This window comes from Chiroxiphia lanceolata, chromosome 5 (assembly GCF_009829145.1).
Source record: "Chiroxiphia lanceolata isolate bChiLan1 chromosome 5, bChiLan1.pri, whole genome shotgun sequence".
Lineage (NCBI taxonomy): Eukaryota > Metazoa > Chordata > Aves > Passeriformes > Pipridae > Chiroxiphia > Chiroxiphia lanceolata.
This window is the reverse complement of record NC_045641.1, coordinates 53,579,322-53,598,694: the sequence shown is the minus strand read 5'-3', so window position 1 is coordinate 53,598,694 and position 19,373 is coordinate 53,579,322.

Below are 19,373 nucleotides of genomic sequence, written 5' to 3'. Positions count from 1 at the left end.
TCCTCTGGTTCTACACTACCACCCAACCCAAGTCTCTAAAATTTAATGGATGAGGCTAGGTGAGCACATAGCTCCCAGCTCTCCAGTTCTTCCATAGACAGCTTTAAGTCATAGTCCATGTACGTCTTGTGCTGCAGAAAGCCCCGAGCAGCAAGATGAACAGTGGTTTTAAATGTACACGAGCAATAGAAGTGAAATAAAAAATAATAGCGCAAAGCAATATCTTAATAAAAAGCAACCAAGCAATTGACAGTATGCTAGTCAGCAAGATGAGGAATGTAAAGTCTTTGTCATTGCAGGACAAATGCCACTTTCTGTCTCAAACCTGATGGCTCCAGAACTCTATCAGCAAAATCACTGCCAAAGAGACCTTCCAAGCTGCTAATAAACACACAAGACAGACAGCATAATGAGACATCTTCCCTTCTTTTTACTATTATTATGAGAGAACAGTGAATATAAATTTCACTGACTGGTGCGTATAATAAAGCAAGCTGAGTGCCACCACTGAGAAACACCGAAGAAAGAAAACAGCCAATAATAAATAGCTGTAAGGATAAAATCAACCAGAAGGCAAATAAACACCATATTTAAAGGCTGGAGTTCACAATGCTTTGTCTAATCCCACTTATATACAGAAGAACAAAGTTATGGACAGAAGAAGGGGAGGAAGAAGAAGCCCAACATAAAAATATATTACCTGATTCTGAGACTGTGAGAAACAAGGTGAGAGTATTGGTAATGGGATCTTTGTAAAAAGGCAAAAGGAAAGTGCTCAAAAGGGAAGAAGGAAGAAAGCATAATGAATCCTGAAAAGCAATATTGTGGAAGAAAAGCAGCAGCTCTGGGGATTGTTAGCAATGAGTTATTTTCTGGTTTCTTGCAGACTCAGCCTTATGTCTCTTTCTGCAGCTCTATATGCGGTCAGAGCTGGAATAGCAAACAATTCTTGCCTCTTCACCAATTAAGAGATCATAAAATTACACTTATGACTAAATAATAAACTGCATTTCATTTTTTTATGCCTAAGGCATATGCTGAATGTGGTAAACTGGTGATAAAACAGGAATAGACGGGTGAAGAGACAAGCATCCACAACACAGACAACTTAGCTTCCCTGTGAGGAAAGGATGTTGTTTAATACCTTACAGAGGGTCCCTCCTCGTGACCACAGAAGCTTTGGGAAACCCTCCCTCCCAGCCATATACTGCCTGCCATATTTTCTGGCAGCCTCACTTCTTGATGATGTTTCAGTATTTTAGGATAACTTTTCCTGCAGTACGTCGGCAAGGTAAAAGTTATCCCAGAGCTGGACCTCTTTAATAAACTTTGCAAGAGTATGTTTTCTACCTGTCACTCTACATAGCACTCCAACAACCTTAACGTCTGACACTGGCCAACATACTGGGATGACATGCCTAACACAGAGTGGAATGCCAGTAGTTTGCTTATACCATGAAATGAAAAGCACGTTCCTTCTTGGACAAGTGGAATTTACTAAATAACACCAAAACAGGCAAAAAAGCAGAAAGGTTTCTGCGCAGATTGAGCACCAGCTTCTTTTTTCCTTTTTTTTCTTTTCTTGGGGCCATGCCCTGTCTGGAGCTTTGCAAGGCACAAAGGGACATCTAATGGTTTGTCAATACATTGCAAGCAAGCCCAGTGCTTGCAATGGCTGTCATGTGATGAATTCTTCCAGGCCTCTGCTTGCCAGGTACTTATGTCTTTTCTATAATGTTTTCAGCCCATCAGTTCATTTATTTTGGCTTCCAATTCCTGAGAAGAAAAGCAATTTGTATCTTGGAGTTTTAGGTATCTACTCCTTTCTTGAAAAAGGGTTATAAAGTGAGAGACACTGAAGTTTGGTGCTGCTGTGATAGAGAACAAACCAACTGGATCTTTGTTACTCAGCCCAGAAGTATTAGACCACTCCACCCTCAAGCCCTAAGTTGCTACTTTGATGATTAAGGACATTGTTGTCAGCTGGACTTGTGCCTGATTTTCAGTCCTCTTAGTACAAGGAAAGTAAGAAGTAATTAAACCTATGCCCACTTCTGTTTCAGAACAATGGTTAATATTTTAGATTTTGTTCAAGAGTGATTAAGAGGAGTTATATGAGGGCAAAATACCCTTTCATTAGTGTCTGTAGTTGCAGGATCTGCTGATTGACATTGACATGTAGGTTATTGCATCCTAAACAATTGTGGATAGTTACAACACACACCTGATGATGAGATCAATCACAGAGCTGTTCCACATGCAAAGGGAACTATGGGCATTTCAGCTCCACTGGAGAAACACACAGTTGTGAGTGCTCAGCACCTCTCTACACATGGCCTTTGCTCCCAGTTCAAACACAACTTTCATAAAGGGCCTTCTAAGACCCATTAGTCTTCATATTCAGCCTGCTCCTGTGGTGTGTGTTGTGGATTCACACACTTGATGAGAGATGGATCAGCTGCTAGAAAGCAGGAATTTTATCAAGCATCCAGCATGAGTTTGCACCTCCTGGGAACAGAAGGCATTGGCTGAAAGCATTGGATAATATGTGTTTGATTTGTCCTTTACCAAGGTCACACCTGGCTAACTGCCTCTGCAAGAATCCCAGGTATCAGTAATTTACAACACCCCCCTCTTCCCCGCAGATGAGTTTTTGTTCTTCCTTTGAAAGTTCTCTTGTCTGCTCTGAAATATATGAAGAGAAAGTGAGTGAAGGGCCCTCATTATTTTAAATGGGGCTTGACAGAACCTAACAAAGAGCATAAAACAGAGCAACTTTCACACACAATCACACCAAGGCACTTAAAGCAAGGCTGAGAACTCAATTACAGCCCATTACTGTCGGAGCTGTCTCTCGCTCTCTTGCTCTTTCCCTGTCCAGTGGTTTCTGCAAGATGAACTCGCTATTGGCAAAGGTCATTCTCTTCAACTGTAGTGTTTTGGATAGTGGTTCCTATTAGGCATAGGTCAGTGAGGATTCCAGTGTTCTCACAAATATGAGGGGAAAAACAATTCCAGGAAAAGTGTGTTTTCCTCTTTGATAATACTGCAAAATAGAAAAAGTCAGTAAACCACAAGGTAAAAAAACCCAGTATGTTCTTATGTAGTGTTCTTGCATAAGGTTATGACATGAGCCTGTGATACATCGTGCATACATGCACACATGCACCTCTCTAAACAATGCATGCAATACCCTGGTTGCACTTTTTCCTGACTTTACTGTTTAACCAAGGTCTCAGATGGCCGATAAAGATGATAATATAATGTTTTCATAATTCTTCTGGTGAGAAACCAGCCAGGAGTAGATTCAAATCATAGCATAGGCTACAGTGGCTTAAAACCTGCTTGACTTTTGCTTGCCCATGAACAGCTCCACGTGGTCAAGACTTATTGCAACATGTGCAAGGCTGAGGCACTGGGATAGAAGGATTCCTGGACACAGGACTGCAGTAGAAGGAATAACTGAGTCCCTTGTATGCAACAGATCAGCACTGAACAGCCTGTTAACAGGCATTACTGAGTGTGAGGAACAGACCCATTTCAAAGTGTATTAAAATGTTTTTTGAAAAAATTAAAAGAAGGTTAAGGTTGAAATAACAATCAAGAGATAGCAGACTTAAGATGAGTTGCATAACATAATCAACCTTTCCTGTATATATCAATTATTGTTACACATTTGTCCATCATCCTGGACAAAAGGTATCAGCAGAATTTGGCATAAAGCTCAGCCATCCAGCTTTTGAAGCAGAGAACATCCTTTCTGTTCTTGCCAGCTCCTCTCTCATCCGTTATCCACTCTATGTACTGAACAAGACAAGAATCCCGGGTGAGAAAGCAATGTATGTTTTTTGGGTACAATTTTGACATTTCTTCAGCTTCACAATTTGACTTTTCAAACTTTTAATATTGGCATTCTAGTTCATTTTTTCATTGGACTTGCACCCTGACTTCTCCATCAGAACAGTCTCACATGGAAAAAGTCCCTTTCCTTCCCTGGTAGGCTGGGTGCCAACACGAGCTTCTGTTATTTCAGCTAATGAACTAGCTAACTGATATCATCAGTAGACTCTTGCTGTTCATGTGAACTAAGTTTAGGAGGGGAAGCTAATACACATTTCACTTCTGTGACCTAAAACTATTTGTGGGAAGGGCCAGATGTCTGCACTGGGGGATTTCAGACCACTGGAAGCTGTTTCATGTTGCTGATGGGGTGGGGGCTTTACTGTTATGACAGAGTCAAAAAACAGAGAAGAGACAGTTTAGGAGAAATTGTGCATGGAAACATGCATAACGCATAGGAAAATGTAAATAGAGTTTGGTAACTACAGGGATTTTTTTAATGAGAACGTACAAAATTCTGACTTACAAAATGACTAGATTTTGTCAGTCATAACAAAAAGCTTTTCTTTATTTTTTACTTCCACCATCAAGAAAATATCGTGTCTCTGTTGCAAAGTATACAGGCATTAGAAGATTTATTTAAAAAAAAATTAAAAATTGAACTACTTCTTTAATGAAAAACAAAGGAGTAGACTATTTTCCCTTACCACCTTCCTTAGAAGTGTTGAAATGTCTTTTACTGCAATTAGAGAAAATATGTAATTGTCATTGAGCATATTACTTTACATGCATAAATTCTAGGAAAATTAAGAGAAGGCAGACTTGGAATAATAATAGGTACTCATGGTATAGCAATGAGCATTACTGCTCTCTCTGGCAATTATATAATTATATTACTGTTACTCCAAAGGCATGAGTACCTGCATCATATACTAGTTTTCCTGTTACTTGTTAGACCTTAGGATCAGTTGTTATTTGCTTTTTCGGTCTCCTAGATATCCTAACAGATGTATTAAAAAAACTTGCAGGAGTTTTCTGAGCAAATAAGAGGTTTCCTTCAGATTTTCAGATAAATGTGCTTGCATATGAGGGCTAAATGCTCCTGGAAAAATACTTAAAAATTCAAGTAAGCAAACATAATGCTAATTTTTCAGAGTCAGCAGAGTGGAGCTAAACTCTGACCAGCTACCTGGAAAGACCAAAGTGAAGTGTGTGATGTGATCCTTGCACAGCTGCTGGTGGATGCTTGGCCCTTCCTCTTGCCTTTACCCAAGGCTGGCATCCAACTGCATGAAGCCTCTGCCCAGCAGCTGCACACATATTCCCAGTCTATGTCCTATCAAAAGCCAAGATCCCAATGAGTCTGGGCACAAAAAGCTCAAGGAGGAACATTTGTTTCAGAATTTTTTCATTGTGTTTGTTCAAAGGAGGCTGTAGGGTTTTGACTTTGTCATGCTGGCATATCCCACAGTGGTCAAACACATCCCCTAGACTAACCCCATTTCATCTCTCTTAGGTAGTTGCTCGTGCCTGCAGATATTTTACAGTTCTGCAATTAGGTTTTGGTATGCTGGGTCCCAGCAAGCAGAAGACTTTTTATGCCATCAAGCACATTGAAAGTTATTTTCAGTCAGGACAACTTTTCTCCTTGTCTTTTGATGTGGTTGAAATATGTTGGGCAGGACTTGGATGTTGTTGAAATCTATGTAGGTTTGACTAAGAAGCTGTACAGTCCTCTTTTATGATATCCATCCCTTATAACATGTTTTGTTGCTACCAGCATTTTCAGACCTCTAACAGTAAATTCGGTTCCCTTGTTTCATGCAGGATTTTTTTATTTTTACACTCCCAGTGTAATGGCTGTATTTTTGTAATGTTTGAAACAATGGCTAGCAGAAGAGTACAAAAACAAAGTGAGACCTCCAGGCCATGTCACAGTGTAACAGATGTCAGTATTTTTCTTGCTGCTTTGCTTTCCTTCTGCTCCTTTTTTTTCCTCCTCTGCATGACCTCTCTCATCTCTATTTACTCTTGAATAATGATGCTATGCTTCTGTTTTCTGTGAAGACTGGAGAATGGTGGATTGAGGAGAACTGATGAGGAACTATCCATCACACCTCTCTCCTTCCTGTTCTTGTCTTTCTGACACACTTTCTGTAGTTCACACAGGCTGAGTAGATGGGGAGTTTCCATCAAATCTGTGGCCCCCTGTCTCATCTTAGATGCTCCCTGCTCTGCAAACAGTTACCAGTAGGAAAGGAAGAGAACAAATGACGACAGATGACCTGATATCCCTCATGGACTGTGACAGCCAGCCCCACTGGTGGCGTTTATATGGTAAAACAGGTTTTAGTCTTCTCTCCTACCTACATATCAATAACTCCTTCCCCTGAAACAGTATTTTCTCTTTTAGGCCCTCTTCATCTTGTCAAGGTCTAAATTCAATTGCTTTGGGAATCACACATTTGAAAGCTCGAAATCTGACCCTATATTCATGTAGATGGATGAGAGTAACAATAATCTCCACTTAAGTTGTATTTTATTTCTCACCAAAAACAATAAGAATCTTTAAGTTCGGGAAGAGCTACTGAAATTATACATCATGCAAGATTGCATCAGCAAGACAAGCAGATAGAATAAAAAGGAACTCAAGGCAAAAAGACATACATCTGTCTTTTATCTCAAAGACATTACTAAATGACTTCTCAGAGAACCCCAAGAAAAAGTTACACTACCAGCTCTCTTATTCCCACCCCTGTTCCCTAGAGCTTCCTATACATTTCTCAATAATGATGAATACAGGAACTCAGGTAGATGCATCAGACACAACCGGAGCTCTAATAGAAGTGGGATACACAAAATATCTGTGTCTGTCTTTCCACTCAGAGAGTATTTTTTCTCTGAGACAAACTATGCCTCACAAATTTCTCAGCATAAAACCTCTTTGATCATTCAGAGTATATCCATGCATTGTACCAGGATCTGATACCAGCACAATCTCATCTTGAAGAACATGTCAGCATGAAGATTTTAAAGCTGGGCATAATGCACATTAGTTCATTTCTTTCACTCATAGCTTCACAAATTCCTGTGCAAAGATACCAACAGTTATTCTTGAAGGAGCAATAATCAGAGAAAAATTTTGCTTTAAGAAGTTTATGAGGAGTTGTTCACCAGCCTCAACTTTCTAGTTATCATGGTCAACATTAGAAGATAAACGCATTTTGCAACAGCCATGTTCAAACCCCCCAGCAAAAACACATATTCCTCCACAAACTAATCAACTGTAAAGAACACCAGGTGTGTGTGGCAAATAGAGTTAAATAGCACCACATTGCACAAGAGAAACAAATGTAAAAATAACCAGTTTCTTAGATTTGTAGGGTTGTCAGGATCCTGCAATAGAAATATAACTATGAAAAGCAATTGTTTCTAGTCTATACTTCGGCTTGGGCTTCAGTGCTCATCATATCTGACAAAAAGACTGTGACAAAATTTTCTGTGCTTTCCAGCTCTGTACAGAGTGACAGTATTCTTTATTAGACAGGCTGACAAGCTTCATTAAACTTTTCATTGAATTTTAGCTGGACATGACTTAAGACAGTACATTTACACAAATTTTGTGCTGTAATTCAGTAAGTGTTATGTACCAGCTGCATTTAATGGAGTCTCATGGGTGTGAGCAGGTCCATAACCTATTAATTAAAAACTGTGTAGCACAAAGGGACCCAAAAGACTGCAACAGTACCTGATAGACAATTAAAACAAAGCAATCATAGGTTTGTTGTTTCCAGTAATGATAAAATAGAACAATCAGAAAACTCAATAAAAATCTATCAGTCTGTGTGGAGAGACAAGTTTTGTGTAAGACTGGAAAATGCAAATCTACTTGTAAGCAGTGTTACAAATACATTTTTTCACGTTATGAATCCTTTGGTGACAGAGCTACTTTAAGTGATTTACATCCTGACTTTTCTCCTGAAGTTACTCCTTCACTTCCATCCATTTTGCTATTTGTGCGGTATTGGTTTAAAGAGGTGGAAAATCTATTTAACACACATGTGCACATAAACCTCTGTGGTTTTAACCCAAAAACTCTCCATAAGAGATTCTTTTGTTTTAAACAAGATTATACCCATAGATGCAATATGGAGAAGAGCACTGATAAGGCACTGGTAAGCACCAAGGGCGTGTTGGCGAGAAGGGAGGAAGGAAAGCGGGTTGAGGGCAGAAAGATCTTAAGCCATCCCTGGTGTTGACAGCTGCCATGTGAAGCATTACTCTCAGTATTTCCAGAACATTTTCTCTTACTAACTGATCCAAAGGTAACTATTGGAAACACCTAAACCTTTGTACCTCTCTAGAAAAAAGATTTGACTTAGTAAACCTTATAAAAGTGACCTGACAATATATAATGCTGTCCACTAGTAAACAGCCCATAACCTTGTACAGAATTCAGCCAAAATCTACCTAAATTAAACTTTAATTTGCATGGCAGTTTTAAAAAATGTGTGTTTTGCATTCTTTTTTCCTCTTTGCTTTGTGATCAAAAGTATGTGCACCATTTGAAGAGAAAGGTTAGGATTAGTTATTTTGACTTTCACTAAATCCAGAAGTGACTAGATGTCGTTACAGACCGTTTTCATTCTGAGATATGTATATCCCATTGCTGTAGATAATCACTCTAACTTTGAACTGCTCAGTCTTCAAACCTTTTAAATATGAGGCTGTCAGGTCTCATCCTACAATCAGATCCTGGCTTTGATCAAGGCAGACTTGAGCTATTGTGATCATTACCCAGAGGACATACTTAGTTTGCAAGGAGTATTTTTCTTATAGAATCCATGTCAGACACTGTGCCTCTGTTTCCATCAACTTTGGGGACATGTTGAACAAATTATTTAATGTTTCTTAGTCTTTCTCTCTGGCAGACTTTTTAATGTGAAAAAAAAAAAGAAGCAATTAAGTCCACTTTGCATGTTTTGTCATGGATCTGTTTAGTTTGGGATACATTTCTAATTGCCTGTCTAGACCATTCACCTAAATTATATCAGAGCTGCTATTATCCCTAAAAACTTCCCTCAAAATGAAATTTCAACCTATCCTTAAATATCTCTCAATATAAAGCATGCCTAGAACTTTTTACTGTCCTTAAAATATCAAAACCATGTTATAAAAATAAGTTATGCTACAGAGAGGGTTCTCACTTTCTTCATAACAGGAAGGCAACGAGAACCACAGTCCTGTGAAGTTTTGTACCTGTTATCCATTCACTTCAGCAGTACAGAGTAATCCCCAGCCCAGCTTTTATACTAAGCCTTCTCAGTGCTGAAAACTCCTGCATATTAGCATGCGTTTACTTGACACAAAATTATTTTCTAAAGAATCAAGCTGAAAATTGTTTTTGCTCCCTGAAGTAAGTTATTAAGTATTTGTGCAAAATTAAAAACCATATATTTTGGTGCAAAAAGTATTCATCTCAAAAACGCATTAAACAGAGCCATACCACAGAATAATATAGCTATTTGCCTGTGGAATGCATCACAGTCTCTTATACCACTTAAAATGATACATTTTCTCCAGAGAACTTCAACTAATATCCAGAATTCAAACTTCAAGAAACCAAACTCTCTGTCCCACAATGCATTTTTATGGTTATTGATGTGTGGAAGAACCAAAATTTGTTTCTGTTTAGACATATCTATAGAGATTTATAGATATGTTTTGCTTTAAGGGGCTTTGTTTTTCTACAGAATCAGCTTTTTTCCAGATCAAAATATTTACGTGCACACATTTGTCAAAGAAAACAATCTTTGGAAAACAATCCCAATGGAAATTTTTCAGATAGCTGTATTTTGAACCAGTACTGTCAAATACCTGCCTTTAGCCACCTTTTCGTTGTACCAAAGGTTTGCTCGTGGGCTCTGTTATGTGACACTCCATCCATGAGGCACCCCTAGGGTTAAATGAAGCTTCTTATATGTGATGTAAGATGTCCCTAAAAAATTCCCAAGAGGAATGAAAGTATGGATCAAAGCACTTTCTTAACAGTTTTATGATTTGTGTTCTTAATGTGCCTGCCATACATACTCAGGACTTGCTAAAATAAAGGTGGAGATTGATATCAGTTATACCTTTATATGTAATATGTAGAATATTGAGAAAAGTGTTAGAACGTTGCACCAGGGTTCTTTGAATAGTTGAGGACAATACCTCTCTCTTTTCTCCCAGATAAGGGAGACATTTGTTTCTATATGTCAGCAAGTCCAGAAAAAGTGAAATGCATCTCTGAACTTTTCTTGCTGTTTGGTAGAGAGCAAGGATGGCTAGTTTAAAATAAGACTATGCAAAGGAGAGAAAATATCTGTAATTCAGAGGAGAGGCAAGGTTGATTTTTCCTGTTGTTGTCTGTCCATATTGAGTTATGGTCATGAAGGAACAAAGAGTTCACTCTTAACTAGACAAATCAAAAGCTGAATGGATGTTTGTAATGTGACAACTGGTTTATATAGGAACTAGGAATGACTCTCAACCCCTGCAGGTGGTTTGGAAGAAGATAAGAACAGAGCCCCTGGCTGAAACTCATGGAGCAGTTCTTCATTGAAAACTACTTGGTGACAAGCAGAAAATGCAAAAAAAGTTTTGCATCTGAGAAGAGTGAAAATGGTAGCAGAAGAAAACTGATAAGGCTTCAGACCTATGCTATAAGGGCAAGAGCAAGCTTCCATTAAAAACTGCTGCCTGAAATGCTTTATAACTAGCTTTTGCAGAGCTGGGTCAGCAACTATGACAACCACTGTAATGTTTTGAGAAGCTATAGAAATTTCAGAAAAGACCTCCAACAAGTATGTTTACACAGAATCTCCAACAGGAGACTTCAGTTTGCTAACAAATGTAAGGAAAGTTGCTAAATTTGGATAATCTCATCCCTCACAGTCCGTTTAATCTGAGCTCCCTGACACAGAGGCACCCTTGGTAAATCTGGAGCTTCAGGAGCTTCTGTAGCAGCTGGTACTTCCAGAGTCTTGGCTTTGGTGAGGCATCCTTGCTGGCAAACATTAACTGTAGCTCCTTCCAGGTAGGAAGAAAAAATATGGCTTTGCGGTCTTGAACAATTCCAGCTGACTCTTTCTCCAGTCAGCCTCCACCCCACCCTACTTCTTGCTTGGCCCTGCTTTTGCAGATTTCTCAAAATGGTTTTAAGTGAACTCTCACTGAATTGTAACTGAGAGACTCATTCCAGGACTCTTCTAGGAATTCTGGCAGTAGGTCCAAAATTACTTTCTGTGGTAATTTCTCTTTTAATCTCCCCGTTTTATCAGTCTCTTCTACCTTGCATCCATTTTCATCTTCTTTTTGCCTTCTTATTCACCATTTTCATGTCTTGTGCTTTTCACCACTGAGTTCAAATGAACAACATTGACCACAGAGATCTTACCCTCCCAAGGGGAAATAGAAGAATTGGAGAGAGACTGTTCTGGTCAATCTTCATTCCCCCACCTATCATTCACTCCTACTCCTTTTCTCCCTTCTCTTCTCTAGTTCTACTCACCCTCTTTCTTACTCCCTGTTTTCTGTTTTTGTGACAGATTTCCTGACAGAGTAGCTTGCTCCAGGTCAGTGGAAATCCAAAGAATTGTTTTTTCTATTATTAGTACAGCTTTCCACAAGTTAATGTAGCATTGTGGTTGTTATGATCTTGCCAAGATTGAAAATGACATTTCAATTCTAAATCACAGCCATTTATAACTTTCTTAAAAAAATTTTACCTTTGGGGCTCAAATTTTTCGTGCTTAGTCTCAGTCCAAGACTCAATTGGTTTTAGAAACTTTCACAAAAATCTATCCAGCTGTTTGTGTTTTTTTCAAAGTTATCCAATCAAGAGGAGGGAAAAAGTGATTTTCACCACTTAAGGTATTTTTTATATGCTTTTCATCCCCAGTAACTCAAAACAACTTTGTTTTGAAACATCACCCTTGAAAATGAATGTATTCCTGAATGATGCATTGACTTGTTTGGAGAAATTTGGTTTGGAAATTACACACTTCTAAACATTAGAACATTGTGTGCTGAGCATGCACAAAACATTATTTCCCTTCTTTGATTTAGACCTCTACCCAATAGTGATTAATGTTCCCTGGCATGAATATTTGTTTGTACACTCATGAAAAATAGGGATTGAAAAGATCTATTACGTTATCTAGTTCATCTTACCTCCAAAGGCTTGATACCTGCGTTTTTTATTTGTACAAGTGACATGAGCCAAGAGTCACAGAAAGGTCCTTTCTTGAAGGTTTTCTGCAGAGCTTTAGTGCAACAGGGTCAGTAATTTTAACTCTGAAGCAGCTTTCTTTTTATACCTTGGCTTTGCAATCTAAAAATTTTCTCGAATTTTTTGATACGAATTTCAAGAAATGGTAAAATACATACTCAGCAGGTTCAACTATTCCCCAGTCTAGCCTCAGACAATCAAACTTCCTTCACCTGCTTTGCAATTTTGAACAACCTGAAGATTTTGTCAAGAAGTTTCCCTTGCTATGCTTCTTGAATTGTCAAGATCTTCAGGTTATGGCAATAGTCAAGTCATGACCGGTTATGTCACCCTAAACAGTACCCTTCTCTCTTTATTATTTGTTCCTTATTATGAATACATATAGCCTAATATTCCACTGACCATTCATTTTTGTTTAGACAATCTAGTTGTGCCTAGCTTCCTTTATCCTTCTCTGTAAGCCAGTTCATCTAGTCATTTGGTTACCTAACATGACCCTTAGCTCTCATTGCTCTCATGGCACTCATCCCTAGCTCTCCTATTATCTAAGCATATCTGCTTTCTACTGCTTTTATTTGCACTTCTTCATATTTGTCAATAAGTTTTTTATTTTAAAAGCAGTGCCTGGAATGGAAAGAAGTTTTCAATGGTACTTAACAGAATCCCGTGGCAGGTCTACTCTATGAAAATATTTTGGCTGTTTAGGAAACAGTAAATATTTTTCCTGTAAAAAAAAAAAAAAAAAAAAGATTATCTTAGTTCTTAACTAAATACGTGGAATGTTTCTGTGGCATTAAAAAAATAAAGTAAAATTAAGGGAAACAAGAAATAATCCACAAAATGCTTAATGTCACTGAAAAATATTTTGAACTGGGACATTTAAGACTGTCAGACGTGTTTTTAGGGCAGACTAGCTAATACATTTATATAACAGAATTTTAAAACTAGATTTGTATCTCTGCAGGAAAAAAAAAGGATATTTACAATTGTGTTAGTATACTACAGTTAGTCCATCATTCCTCAGAAAAATTACTGGGACCAAATGACACATTTGAAGGAAAATAGCAAGAGAGATCAAATATTTCTTCTTAACTCCCTGGCATGTTACTTCTGGAAAACTTATTCAATTTAAAAAAACAGCACAGTTTTTCAAAAAACTATTTGTTCTAGAGATGTCTCTTTTCTGAGACACTGAGCTGGAACCTTTATTTTCAGAAAGAACTAAGTAGTGCAACTATGAAAAATGGGTTTTTTTAGTTGTCTCAAATTGGAAGCTGCAAAAGGAGATTCCCTAAAACAATGTTGTTAATTGCATCACAGCCAGTAGCATAGCAGGTACAACACAACAAAAACCATACCCTTGTATTTCTCTTTGTCTATTTGAAAAATACCGCATTTGTTAAAAAAATCATATGTTTTAATGGAAGTAAAATGAAAATTTAGCTATAATTGGCAGATTTGAAGAAGTTATTTTACTCTAATTTATTTATGTAACATCCAATAAACTGTTCAATGTATAATTGCTTACAAGACTTTTGTGTGCAAAAACCAGTTTTCACATTTCTTCCAAAAATGAACAGAAAGTGGAAATTTCCTTCTCAAGAGAATTTTAAATAATCTCAAAGCCAGGACACATTATTTAAAGTGTAAGTTGTCAGAGTATGGACTTTGTACAATTAGATGGTTTCTAAAATGCAATCTGACAATGTTCCTTTAATGCTTTTACATCTTGTTCTTTTTTGGCTAATTAGAATGATTGGCCCTTGTCATTTTCATAAAATCCCTTCATAGATTTAAAGTGCATTATCATTCCATCCCATGTTCTAACTAAAATTTTCTTGACTCATTAGTAAATAAATAAAGCTGTTAAAAACTCATCAGACACACACATGGTGTGTATATCCTCTTAATCTGTGTGTGCCTAAATAGTAATACACTAATGCACTATAGTGGGTGAAAATTTTCTTTAAAGTAATTTTTTTAGCACAAAGACATGAAGTAGAGGAATTTCCATGAAGCAGTGTCCCATGTTCTTCAAATTGTTGTAGTGTGATTTGAAAAAGCAGACACGTCTCAAACATTCTTTTTTATTATCTTTTTAATGTGTGATTTTTATTTTTTTTTGGTAACCATTTTGTTGTGGTACCTTGAAACTGTATCATCTGAGGCCTACTGCAATTATACATTTTTCATGCAGGGTCTCTTTCTAGACAAAATAAGAGAGTGGAGATATTTAAAATAACTTCACTCTTGGCCAAAATCAATGACACTGCAGTCAGCAGTGGCAGCAAGGTGGAATGGATGCTGTCTGCTTTCACAAATCTCACTGTTATACTCTTCCTCAAAAGGAAGATAGCCTCTTTGTGGTAGGATACACTTAACAGGAAATATTAGATGCTAATGCTCTAGCATGGTGGTTTGGCAGGCCAGGCACACCAAGATAAAACTGCTCCTTTACTGTGCTTGTGTCTTGACAAACTTTTCTGATGATTGCAGTTAACTTTCAGCAGAATGAAGCACGTGGTACAATTGCAGAAGATAAGCAGACTCATGGTAAGGAAGTTTAAATGCAGGATTTTTTTTCTGTCGATCCATATTCATCAACTTCTCAAAAGACTGATTCATAGATATCAGTTCTCAGAGATCCTTTCAAGAGAAACGGTGCCTAAAATTATTTCATTTGTGTTGCATGCAAATGTTTGCAACTGTGTTTTGCAGGGTTTTTTTTCTGGGAGGTTCCCTACTTCATTTTTTTCCGAGTCCACCTACATGATGGCAGGGTTATTGACCTTGTGGCTGAAGTAATAATCCTCAGCTGCCACTACCACAGTTATTGCTCTCTCATATATTTATATCACAGCTGCTGAAGCTTCAGGATATTACTGCAGTACCAATAATAAATATTAATATTTCTATAGCAATCAATTGCTCTTAATTACTTTCACCACAGGAGCCAAGGGAAAGAGGAGTAGGGCTCTGAAGAAGAGAGATCCTTATTTCCAAAGGAGAGAAGCAATGCAGAGAGAACTGGAAATCTGCCAACAAAAGGAGACACCTGAAAGAGGAAAAGATAAATATTTAGCCACTGAGATCTGTTAAAGTACAAAACATCATCTATAATTCAGATTCAAAATTACTATATTTAAATATTGTCACAGCTGTACTACAAATAGGCCTCCTATGCTGGCAAATTACAAGGTAAGTGTGAGACATGTACCTAAGTATTAGCTTATTTCCTTTCTCCTGAAAGTGGGGCTGTCATTGGAACACCTTTTTGGACTGTTACTATATTTGTACTTTTTCATGCTATAGTTAGATCCTTACCACAACTACAAGTCTGAACTGCTGGAAGACTGGAAAAAAAGATTACTCCAGAATGACTCATCCATTGGAGAGTTTTGCTCAACTTTTGTGCAAAAGGGTTGAGCATTGAGCATCCTGTGACTAGAAGAAAGGTGAGAGAGAGAAGCTGCCATGGCCACTCGGCCGGGGCAGTGGGTGCACTGTACAGCACAGGATTACAGAGGCTTTGTCAAGGGCAGCCTCACTCCAACCATGCCTGTAGCTTTGGAAACTACCCAGCCTGTCCATACCAGCATCACTGACTGGTTCTGGGGTATGGAAACCCCTCCACAGATTTTAAAGGCCTTTGTTGCTGCAATAGGGCTTGTGAGTAACCAGCTGAGGATCAATTTGACCCCATATGAATAACACAGGGAATAAGGATGGGAAGAGATGGAACTGTTGTCCTCCGGCTTCCTAAAAGGACTCAGTGACCGGTCACCTGGCTGCTCATTAGGAGTTTAGACAAAGTCATCCAGGAGTCTTGTCCTCTGACAGGAGGAAATAGTGAAATTCAATGGTACAGGAAAGCTAGCCCATCTGCAATGAACAAGGAAATGATCCTCTAGGCAGAAAGGAGGTCCAGAGAGGATTTTAAAAGAGTCCTCATTCTCACAGAGGATCGTATCATATAGTATTTACTTTTTATATAAAACAGAGCATATAGTTTTCCAATATTGACAAAGCTTCCTCTCCTTCTCTGTCTTTCATTGTTCTGATTATTATTCTTGTTCAGCTCTCACAGAGCACACCCTTCCTTTTTTTACCTTCTTAGGAATGAAATAATCAGTTTTTCGTGTATGTGGTGAGAGGAATAGGGAGAAACTGATTATAATGCTTCCAAAAGAGTCTTCACTGTGTCAGTAATTTCCTTATCCAGCAATGGTCCAGCAGTTCTCACAGTCTCTGCAGTCACAGAAAACATAATTTACATTGTATCACCACACTGGCAGTGTGGGATGTATCACAGAACATCTTTGCTCCAGGCCATAAAAGAGAGGTCTCTAGGAATGTCCTATGAAGGTGTGTACACAGAATTAAAGCTGTTCCCAAAGACTGCAAAGCTTAGCTGTGTTTCGTGAGAGCCTGAAAATGTTTGTATGTGGAGCTTTGACTATCAGTGGAGATAAAGGAAAAGTCTAGGGTTTTAAAGCCAATGCTTGTCCACCAGAGAGAAAAAGTCTGATGAGGGCTGAAAAAAGTACCATGAATGTGCTGAAAGTTCTTAGGAGGTACAGAAATGTTTCAGTTTGTGTTCTGGACACAATGCAGTGCAGAGTTTAAGTGAAAGGTAAGACTGCTTTTATAAGCATTGCAGTGTAGAGAGGTGGGTAAATTCTGAGCTGGCTGGGAAAGAAAACCTAGTGTGGTATTTATCTGAGATTGGCAATCATATAAAGGTGAAATATCACCATAGAGAGAGTTTTTGCTTCTCTATCATAATCTTTAAGAATCCTTCAATCATTGTGGATGGTTCAGATGATAGTCCTTGCTCAGTCTTTATGAGGTAAGAAATATCAGTGAGAATACTTGAACGTTGAATGGGGAGTAGGGGAATATGGAGGCCTCCCACAGGAGGCTGTGAAAATGAAAAAGAAATGGAGCTATTGTCTCTCACCTATATGTCAAGATAAAGTTTCTGAAAACTACAGCTTCTTTACAGCACTTTGGTAAACAAATGCTGGAGAGCCCAGCTTTAAGGTACACATTGACTTGAGCTTGCTGGGCAACACAGCACTGGTGCCCTTGCCCCAGGGCCAGGCTGATGGCTGGTGGGTTTGCCATGTCTGCAGAAGTCCCAGCATCCTTTGCATTGCTGTGCTCCTCCCAGCTGGCACTTTGTCAGCTCAACTCAAAAATTCTGCTTGATTATCACCAAGTGTTTGGCTATTTAAAACAAGCTGTCAGTCTGGCAGACTACAAATATAGTGTATAATTAAATGTATCCCGTCCTCTATTTCCAGAACACTGTTACAATAACGTCAAGCTATGACAACCTAGAGGAAGGCAGTGGGAAACAGGAGGAGTCAGACACGTAGGATGTTTTTGCATCTCCAACATGTTAATTGATTTGGGGGATTACAGCCTTGCACCCCAGGCTGCCACACTGCAACACCCATCCCAAATAAGGGGTAATGACAGTGGGGCTGAATAAAAAGGAAATGTTGAGATTTGTGTGGGAGCAGGTGGAGAGTAGGATGAAAGAGTGCAGGCTTCTCACTTTTCTTTCTGTGGGGTCTGTTTTTCTTACTGATGTTAATGGTGTCAGGACTTCATCCCTCCTCTTTGTAACGGCAGCGTAAACATGGAAGCAGTCTTCCTTGGGGAAGCTGGAGGATCACATCTATTCCTCACAGCACATCTCAATGGGGTATGTGCCCCTGCTTAAATGGTACAACATCCATCCCACGGCAGGGTGGTCTTCCCTTCCCCTCAATCACACAGATCCCATCAGCAGGACACCTGGTAGAGGTCAAGTGATTGTGGGCTTCACCTGCCCGTGAATACTCTCCGAAAGTCACCATCCTGCTGGAGTTGCTGACAAACCTGGGAATGCAGCCTGGGCTCCCTGGGGTAAAAAATCCTCTCCAAAAGCTGGGACAAGCCAAATTTTTTCTTTGCTCCCTTTAAAAGCTGAGTTTCACTGTTTGCTGACATGGAGTCCACACGTACCACAAAGGAATGTCAGAGGGAGACATAGCAGTAAGGAAAACACAGCAGCATCCTGACCACATTGCAGGAAATCAGCTTTTTATAATCTCCTGTGTTGCCACCAGTTCAAATGGTAGATATTCAGCTACGACTCTAGTCCCTGGAAGAAGTGGTGCCTGGATCTGTCCTCAGATTCCCCCACCTTCCCCTCCGTAATTACACCACCTTTATTTGTGCTAGGTAGTTGATGTTCACTGAAGTTTGCTCAGCCTTTCCCTGTTCAGAGAGGGTGGGTTGTTAACATCTCCTCCTTGGGGCTATCTGTTAGCCAGCTTTTTGAAAGGTATCTATTCATGGAGACAGTGGTCTACAGCACCCGTGAAAAAAGTCTTTGACACAAAATAAAAGCCTTCTCTGCCCCTTCCCTGTCCCTCTGCCCTTATTTCATCCTTCTGTCCAGTCCTACTACCTTATCAAACTGGAATTCTTGAGCAGTTATGGTGGCTACGGTGAAGTCACTTGAAGGGGTGGGTGCAAAAACATTTAAGGCAAACAAAGCTTCTCTCCCAATTGCTCTTGGCTGCAACTATCACTGAGCAAGGTTTTCCATCTGGGTCTTTTGCATATTTGGATTATGCAGCTGGCTGGGTATTTCTGTGTAGCCTCTCACTTGTGTGCGCCTATTCCTAATGCCTCTTGTTTAGCTCTTTGACCTGTCACCCTGCCTGGCTCATAAGAGTGCAGAAGCCAGACTATTTGTCTTCAAGAGTCAGCTATGGGAATTGCACTAAAATGGAAAATAGTGATTCGAGCCTCTGCTCCAGCTAAGGTCCAGTTTGCAGCTCCAGGATGTTCCAATGTCACATCTGCACTCCCTGCTACAAGTGGTCTTTGTATTTGCAAACTTTTTTTTTTCAACTGGGTGTGGGGACTTGTCTCCCCTAGAAAAACTGTAAATTCAGTTTTTCTTTTCCAAACACAGCAATGTTCTGCCTCCCTGCTGCAGAGCACCAATCCTGACTTTCAACCACTTCCAAGCAGGACTCTGATCAGAGAGCAGCAATACCTACCTCACAGGGCTAAGAGGTATTGAAGTGACACAAGAGCTTTACACTGGCCTTCTGAGGAGGGAACCTACAGAGGGGATAACAACACCAAAAATGATGTTAGATAAGAATGCATGGAGGCTTTTTTTCCTGATTGTGTGCTTGAGTAGCTTATGGGAGAAAAACTACAAAGTCATACAGGACTTCCAAAAAGGAAGATT